At 41.9% G+C, this 9,699-nt stretch overlaps 1 long non-coding RNA gene across 1 annotated transcript; it reads right to left on the reverse strand.

Annotated features, from left to right (window-relative positions):
• Positions 1–4,314: 4,314 nt before the first annotated feature.
• Positions 4,315–5,992, reverse strand: LOC147350601 (uncharacterized). Its single transcript, XR_015149005.1, has 2 exons — positions 5,642–5,992; positions 4,315–4,958 (listed from the first exon to the last, which is right to left on the reverse strand). It is a non-coding gene; the product is annotated as an uncharacterized LOC147350601 (long non-coding RNA).
• Between the last annotated feature and the right edge of the window lie 3,707 nt (positions 5,993–9,699).

Here is a 9,699-nt window from a genome sequence, read left to right on the forward strand (position 1 = left end):
AAAGTAAAATGGTACAGCTGCTACAGAAAACCGTACAGCAGTTCCTCAAACAATTAAAAATAAAATTTTCATGTGATCCAACAGTTCCACTTCTGAGTATATACCCAAAAGAACCGAAAGCAGGGACTTAAGATATTATATACACAGGCTCATAGCAGGATTATTCACAGAAGCCCAAAGGTGGAGGCAGCCCAAGTGTCCATCAATGGGAGGACAAAGAAATAAAAATGTGGCACACAAATCCAGGGGAATACAACTTACTCCTTTCTTATATGTTAAGTCCTGCCTTAAAAGAGAAGGACTTTGGACTCATACTACAACATGGATGAGGCTTGAGAATACACTAAGTGAGCAGAGCCCATCTCAAAGGACAAATAATGTATAATTCTATTTCATGAGGTACCTTGAGTTGTCAAATTCACGGAGATGGAAAAGTAGGATAGTGGTTTCCAGGGGCTCGGGGAGGGGAAACAGGGAGTTGTTATTTAATGGGTATGGAGTTTCAGTTTGGGAAAAAATTTCTGGTGATGGATAGTGGCAATGGTGGCACAACCATGTGAGCGCACTTAGTGCCCCTGAACTGCACACTTAAAGGTGGTTAAAATGATAATGCACACCTATTTTACCACAACTAAAAGACAGACGAAAAATAAAAAAAGAGGAAGACACGAATCTCACCTAGAGCCCTTGAGGGAATATGGTCCCGCCCATACCTCGACTGCAGAACTCTGGCTTCCAGAACGGCGAGAGGACGCGCTTCTGCTGTCTGAAGCCCCTGGGTTTGTGGTCGTTTGCTGTGGCAGCGCAGGAAGCTGATATGGACACTGAGACTGCAGGAGTAAAATAAGACAGAGACAGAGCCAGAAGATGCAAAGACTGGGTAGATGTGACACATCACTTTGAAGAAGAGCTAGAGCAGGACTTTGTTCGGTTCTCCTGTGAGTAAGGGTGAGAACTGGGGGCCGAATATGGTCCCTTAGAGGTCCTAGCTCAGCCTGTGTTCTCCCCCAGGCCAGCTGTAATGGTGAATGGCCAATCCCAGCAAGCTCAGCTTCATAAAGGTATGAGTATCCAGGGCCTCAGACCTCTCATGGATGAAGATCTGGGACACCCTGCAAGGCAAGCCGCCTCGAACAGCAGAAACAGTATAGTCAAAAAAGTATACTGTATATATATAAAGTATTTTCTCGCCTAGAGAATCCCGTGCAGAGGAGCCTGGTAGGCTGCTGTCCATAGGGTCGCACAGAATCAGACACGACAGAAGCGACTTAGCATGCATGCATTGGAGAAGGAAATGGCAACCCACTCCAGTATTCTTGCCTGGAGAATCCTATGGACAGAGGAACCTGGTGGGCTACAGTTCATGGGGTCACACAGAGTTGGACACGACAGAAGCGACTTAGCAGTATATATATATATATTTATTATTATATATTATGTAATTATTACAATATATATTATATATATAATTATACATATTTATAAATATATTTTTATATATTAATATATATTATATATTATATAATATAAATATATAATATATATAAATATATAATTATATATATTATATAATTATATATTATATAATTATATAATAAGTATTATTATCTTATTATATATATAATATATATATATTAAGTATACTGCTATACTTTATAGCAATATAAAGGAGGAAATCCAGAACAGAGAGAGGAAGATGACAAATTATTATTATTTACAGCCTTGGTACCAACAGCTCAGTGAGAGCTGTTGCTCATCCCTCTAACATCCTTCTTCTAGAAACTGTGACCAATTCAAATCTTGAAGTTGTGATGACGTGAACTTAATGTAAAAAACAAGTGGATCTGAAGAGTGTGCGGGGTGATCTGCAGCAGGCGCTGTTGAGTGCTCAGACCCAGATTCCCTTAACCTCCTCCTCTGGCCTCGTGTGCTTTTCTTTCCAAAGGCCATGCCAGCTGCTCTCTGGAGGATAGCACCCTGTGCTGGTGATGCTCTGCACAGGCCAAAAGCGCCAAGGGGCAGCCTGCTGATCCACGACTAGGAAAGCCGAGTTCCCTCCCCCCGTCATGATAGACCCTGAGGGGTTACTGACATTCTGGAGCACCACACCAGGATCAGTCTGCAGCTCAAACTCTTCTCCACGGAACTCTGCCTGAAAGCACAATTTCCCTTTCTTATTTTCCTCTCTAACAGGTTGGACAGTGCTGGGACCACTCCTGAATAAAGCCCTTTACAGGATCCTTGCCTCAGGGTCTGCATCTGAGGAACCCTATCTGAGGCAGGGGAACAGATGTCTTGACTCGCCCAGTTATAAGCTGGCATCTGTATGTCCTAGGTGTTTCATGGCAGAGTGCTCTCATGGGCCACCCTGCGGTTCCTGTTATTCTCAGATGAGAGATACCTTCTCTGGCCAGATACCTGAACCCCCTCCTCTCTTAATCTCTGACTGTGGGGTACTCCCCCAACAAGGCACACCTGTTGAGATCACATTGGCCCCTCAGATGGTCCTCCTGGTCAGCAAATATTTCAAGACAATCTTTTTGCAAAATCTACAGCTGGCCCCAACAAACCATGCATTTTTGTCCCTCAGAACTCAGGAAGTATGAGCCTTCCCAAGACAGGTATTTCCCTCTGTGGCCACAGGCTGCTCCCACTCAGCCTCTGGCCTATGTACTTACTTTTCCGCACATGAATGAGGAACCAGTGCCCATGTCTTGCAACTTCAGGGAACACATATCGGTGTACTTGCCCAGAACTGGGAGGGAAAAAGTCTCTAAATACTCTCACACCTCTGCCAATCAGTCTCCACGGCTTTCCTGTACACCCTCAAAGTCAGGGATGGGCTTACTAGCTGGCAGAACTGTTCTTTCTTCCCCTGCACTGTGAGGTTTGTGAAAGTGTAGTTCTCCAACCAGGGAATGAATCTGGGCCCTCAGCAGTGAAAGCACAGAGTCCTAACCATTGGACCACCAGGGCATTTCCTAGGGTTTTCTTTTTCTTTTTTTTTTTGCAACAGTCTCTTCACAGGTCTTCCAAACTTCATGTAAGACTTTGCATTAAAATGACACCTATTGTTTTCGGCTTTGAGGCCACAACTGAAATTCTGGACTGAAAGAGTTGTATTTTAACATCCTGTTACATGGATAATGGTCCTGGTGCAGACACTTCACTCCAAGTTTGGTAATTCTGAGCCCCAACTGGTTACAAAGTTCTTATAGCAGACAGAAAAAAGGCAAAAGGCAGACACACAACACTTCCATTCAGGTGGGAGGGACAGAATAAGGCCAGCAACGGACCAAACTTGAATACACAAGCACAACTCATTGGGATTCATGCCTGAAACCTCAGTCATATAAATTCTGTTCTTCCAGCTAGAATTTAGTTCATCAGGAAATCCCTATATAACTTCATCCCTCTGTATCTATTCTCTATATCTTATCTATCTTCAGAATTTAGGATATTCCTTAGGATAAATTTAATACCTGGAACACTCGAAGCTGTTCAGAGCCTCCAGAAAGGCCTGGGATAGGCTTTGGCAAAAAAAGAGTCTTATCAAACTTGCTGAATTTTGCTCTTGTCAGTTCTCATTTCTCACCTCATTTGCTAGTACCCACCTCATCCTCCCCAGCATGGGAGAAGAAATGCCAGAAAGAGTGATCCCAGCAAGTATGGAGCTGTGAGGGAAATGCAAAGAGCCAGAACACAGGTGGGGAGAGTGATTTTGAATGATTTTGAAAAGGCGTTAGACTCTTAACAGTCTTCAGTGGTAGGGTAGGTAGCCTGCGTGCAGCTACTCATGAGTCAGAAGTGGGACAAAAGGATTGACTATCTGATGGTTATTTCAACAGGTATGTCTTTGGTTATTAAATTTTTTTAAACATTTATTTTTATCTATTTGGCTGCACACAGTCTTAGTCATGGGATCTTTAGTTAGTTGCAGCATGTGAGATCTAGTTCTCTGACCAGAGACTGAACCCCAGCATTGGGAGCAAGGAGTCTTAGTCACTGGACCACCAGGGGAGTCCCCCATTATTATTGAGGAGGTATATTATCCAAATCCAATTCTTTCACATTTAGGTCAAGGACTTCTTGGCAGATGTCTAGTCTTATTCAAGATTGAAGGTTTCAGATTCTGGCACTCAGAGTAGCAAGACCCTTTCTTTAGTCACCACAGTGATATTCAGTAGTAATCTTTAACCTTTTTTGCTTACATCACCACCCCCTTCAAATCTTCAAACATTATGCAGTTACACATTTCTTAAACTAAGATCATGGCATCTGGTCCCATCACTTCATGGAAAATAGATGGGGAAACAGTGGAAACAGTGTCAGACTTTATTTTTCTGGGCTCCAAAATCACTGCAGATGGTGATTGCAGCCATGAAATTAAAAGACACTTACTCCTTGCAAGAAAAGTTATGACCAACCTAGATAGCATATTGAAAAGCAGAGACATTACTTTGCCAACAAAGGTTCATCTAGTCAAGGCTATGGTTTTTCCATTGGTCATGTATGGATGTGAGAGTTGGACTGTGAAGAAAGCTGAGCGCCAAAGAATTGATGCTTTTGAACTGTGGTGTTGGAGAAGACTCTTGAGAGTCCCTTGGACTGCAAGGAGATCCAACCAGTCCATCCTAAAGGAGATCAGTCCTGGGTGTTCACTGGAAGGACTGATGCTGAAGCTGAAACTCCCAATACTTTGGCCACCTCATGCGAAGAGTTGACTCACTGGAAAAGACTCTGATGCTGGGAGGGATTGAGGGCAGGAGGAAAAGGGGACGACAGAGGATGAGATGGCTGGATGGCATCACCAACTTGATGGACATGAGTTTGAGTGAACTCCCGGAGTTGGTGAACTCCAACTTGAGTGAACTCCAGGGAGGCCTGGCATGCTGCAATTCATGGGGTCACAAAGAGTCGGACACTACTGAGAGACCGAACTGAACTGAAACTGGTATCTAAAATTTTCAACATAAATAGATGAAAAGAATTTTCAGTGTGTTGATAGTGAAAAATTGTTTCAATACTCTTCTCAATGAAATTTAAATGAGAATTTTATACCATCAACCTTTAAAAATACACACGAATAAGCTCTTTTCCAATAGGAGGAAATTTAATATTCTTTTCTTTTCCTCCCTGAACTCGTATTTCCATTCCATTTTCCCCAGATAATTTTATCCTAATTTTATCCCAAACATATTCTAATGCTTAAAAGTGTTTTATTGATCACCCTATCATACTTCTCTTCTATATGCTGTAATTTGTATTTTCTGTGGCCACAGGGTCAACCTATTAGTAGAAAAAAACCTTTCTGGGTTAAAATAACATGATAATTATTATTAAATACAATTGATTAAACAATAAGTACATTCGAAGTTTAATAATGATTAAAGATAAACAGAATTTTATTAGAATTATATCTTTTAAATCAACAAATAATTTAAAAAGTAGTTTGCATATCCATTTTATCTTTTTTTTTTTGCATTTCTTTTTCTTGGGGATGGTCTTGATTCCTGTCTCCTGTACAATGTCACAAACTTCCGTCCATCGTTCATCAGGCACTCTATCTATCAGATCTAGTCCCTTAAATCTATTTCTCACTTCCACTGTATAATCATAAAAGATTTGATTTGGGTCATACCTGAATGGTCTAGTGGTTTTCTCCACTTTCTTCAATTTCAGTCTGAATTTGGCAATAAGGAGTTCATGATCTGAGCCACAGTCAGCTCCCAGTCTTGTTTTTGCTGACTGTATAGAGCTTTTCCATCTTTGGCTGCAAAGAATATGATCAATCTGATTTCAGTGTTGACCATCTGGTGATGTCCATGTGTAGAGTCTTCTCTTGTGTTGTTGGAAGAGGGTGTTTGCCATGACCAGTGCATTCTCTTGGCAGAACCCTATTAGCCTTTGCCCTGCTTCATCCTGTACCCCAAAGCCAATTTGCCTGTTACTCCAGGTGTTTCTTGACTTCCTACTTTTGCATTCCAGTCCCCTATAATGAAAAGGACATCTTTTTTGGGTGTTAGTTCTAGAAGGCCTTGTAGGTCTTCATAGAACTATTCAACTTCAGCTTCTTCAGCGTTATTGGTTGGGGCATAGACTTGGATTACTGTGATATTGAATGGTTTGCCTTGTAAACGAACAGAGATCATTCTGTCGTTTTTGAGATTAAATCCAAGTACTGCATTTTGGACCCTTTTGTTGACTATGATGGCTACTCCATTTCTTCTAAGGGATTCCTGCCCACAGTAGTAGATATAATGCTCATCTGAGTTAAATTCACCCATTCCAGTCCATCTTAGTTTGCTGATTCCTAGAATGTCTATGTTTACTCTTGCCATCTCCTGTTTGACCACTTCCAATTTGCCTTGATTCATGGACCTAACATTCCAGGTTCCTATGCAATATTGCTCTTTACAGCATCAAACCTTGCTCCTATCACCACTCACATCCACAACTGGGGGTTGTTTTTGCTTTGGCTCCATCCCTTCATTCTTTCAGGAGTTATTTCTCCACTGATCTCCAGTAGCATATTGGGCACCTACTGACCTGGGGAGTTCATCTTTCAGTGTCCTATCTTTTTGCCTTTTCATACTGTTCATGGGGTTCTCAAGGCAAGAATACTGAAGTGGTTTGCCATTCCCGTCTCCAGTGGACCACATTCTGTCAGATCTCTCCACCATGACTGGTCCGTCTTAGGTGGCTCCACACAGCATGGCTTGGTTTCAACTGAGTTAGACAGGGCTGTGGTCCATGTGATCAGCTTGGCTTGTTGTCTGTGATTGTGGTTTCGGTCTGTCTGCCCTCTGATGTCCTCCCTCAGTGCCTACCATCTCACTTGGTTTTCTCTTACCTTGGACGTGGGGTCTCTCTTCACGGCTGCTCCAGCAAAGCGCAGCTGCTGCTCCTTACCTCAGACATGGGGTAGCTCCTCCTGGCCGCACTTGTGCACCGTCGCAGCCACCTGCGCTGCAAAATGGCTGTCTGAGGAGGCCTTACAAATAGCTGTGAAAAGAAGGGAAGTGAAAAGCAAAGGAGAAAAGGAAAGATACATCCATTGAATGCAGAATTCCAAGGAATAGCAAGGAGAGATAAGAAAGCCTTCCTCAGCGATCAATGCAAAGAAATAGAGGAAAACAATAGAATGGGAAAGACTAGAGATCTCTTCAAGAAACTTAGAGATACCAAGGGAACATTTCATGCAAAGATGGGCTGAATAAAAGACAGAAATGGTATGGACCTAACAGAAGCAGAAGATATTCAGAAGAGGTGGCAAGAATACACAGAAGAATTGTACCAAAAAGATCTTCACAACCCAGATAATCATGATGGTGTGATCACTCACCTAGAGCCAGACATCCTGGAATGTGAAGTCAAGTGGGCCTTAGAAAGCATCTCTATGAACAAAGCTAGTGGAGGTAATGGAATTCCAGTAGAGCTATTTCAAATCCTGAAAGATGATGCTGTGAAAGTGCTGCTCCCAATATGCCAGCAAATTTGGAAAACTTAGCAGTGGCCACAGGACTGGAAAAGGGCAGTTTTCATTCCAATCCCAAAGAAAGGCAATGCCAAAGAATGCTCAAACTACTGCACAATTGCACTCATCTCACACGCTAGCAAAGTAACGCTCAAAATTCTCCAAGCCAGGCTTCAGCAATATGTTACCCATGAACTTTCAGATGTTCAAGCTGGTTTTAGAAAAGGCAGAGGAACCAGAGATCAAATTGCCAACATCCGCTAGATCATGGAAAAAGCAAGAGAGTTCCAGAAAAACATCTATTTCTGCTTTATTGACTATGCCAAAGCCTTTGACTGTGTGGATCACAATAAACTGTGGGAAATTCTGAAAGAGATGGGAATACCAGACTATCTGACCTGCCTCTTGAGAAATCTGTATGCAGGTCAGGAAGCAACAGTTAGAACTGGACATGTGACAACAGACTGGTTCCAAATAGGAAAAGGAGTACGTCAAGGCTGTATATTGTCACCCTACTTATTTAACTCATATGCAGAGTACATCATGAGAAATGCTGGGCTGGATGAACACAATTGAGACTGCTGGGAGAAATATGAAGAACCTCAGATATGCAGATGACACCACCCTTACGGCAGAAAGTGAAGAAGAACTAAAGAGCCTCTTGATGAAAGTGAAAGAGGAGAGTGAAAAAGTTGGCTTAAAGCTCAACATTCAGAAAACTAAGATCATGGCATCTGGTCCCATCACTTCATGGTAAATAAATCGTGAAACAGTGGAAACAGTGGCTGACTTTATTTTTCTGGGCTCCAAAATCACTGCAGATGGCGACTGCAGCCATGAAATTAAAAGATGCTTGCTCCGTGGAAGGAAAGTTATGACCAACGTAGACAGCATATTAAAAAGCAGAGACATTACTTTGCCGACAAAGGTCTAGTCAAGGGTATGGTTTTTCCAGTAGTCTTGTATGGATGTGAGAGTTGGACTATAAAGAAAGCTGAGCACAGAAGAATCGATGGTTTTGAACTGTGGTGTTGGAGAAGACTCTTGAGAGTCCCTTGGACTGCAAGGAGATCCAACCAGTCCATCCTAAAGGAGATCAGACCTGGGTGTTCATTGGAAGGAATGATGATGAAGCTGAAACTCCAATACTTTTGCCACCTGATGCGAAGAGCTGACTCATTTGAAAAGACCCTGATGCTGGGAAGGATTGAGGGCAGGAGGAAAAGGGCATGACAGAGGATGAGACAGTTGGATGGCATCACTGACTCAAATGGACATGGGTTTGGGTGGACTCCGGGAGTTGGTGTTGGACAGGGAGGCCTGGCGTGCTGCAGTTCATGGGGTCGCAAAGAGTTGGACATGACTGGGCAACTGAACTCAACTTGCATATCCAAGTATGAATATTACTTGTTGTTAGAATGAGACAGGGTTCAGTGTCAAATATAAATACATTTTTAGATTTTATTTTTACTGATGTTAGTACTAAGAAAACTTGTTCATAGAAGAATGAACATTTCTCACAGAAATAGCATGCAACTTTAAAGATTATTTCCAAGTTGTCATGTCAAATACTACATAGTGGTCTGTTAGGAAAATTATCTTAAATTATCATTAAAACTCAATTCAATCCTCCAATTTTTTGATAGCAAAGTATTGGAAACCACCTGACTAGTAAAATGATTTTTTTTGTATATTCACTCATTTTTTTGTATATTCAACTCCTTTTCTCAATTTCTGGGAAATGTACTAAAAAATCTTAACCAAGATTTATGAAATGAATGTTAATTTTGCTGGTATAGCACAGATCCTCTACCAAAATTCCTTTGTGTTCATCAAATTCAGCTTCCTTTGCCGCTTCTTAGGGCCACATGATTAGGTACTAATGAATAGTGAGCAGGAATAATGTGCTTCTGAATAAACCAGTGAGCTTTTCCTCTATCCTAGCAATACCAGAGACCATGGATTCTAGATGGCGTACAGTAATATAGGATGCAAGGCTAGCTGACTCCATTAGATCTTGTATGAACAAGACTTATATATGATGCCACTATGTTTCCAGGATGCGGAAGCTGAGTAACATCTCAGTTTGACTAAGCTAAACTACATTTCTCCAAATTCTGTTCCTATATGGTTCTGATCAGGGTGAGCCACCAGATGCCAGGATTTGGAAGGTGGAAGTGAAACTGTAGTCATTTTGTAGCCCACATACACTGTCACTGATC

Source organism: Bos grunniens, chromosome 20, assembly GCF_055505025.1.
Source record: "Bos grunniens cultivar Pamir isolate PY7600 chromosome 20, Bosgru_T2T1.0, whole genome shotgun sequence".
NCBI classification, from domain to species: Eukaryota; Metazoa; Chordata; class Mammalia; order Artiodactyla; family Bovidae; genus Bos; species Bos grunniens.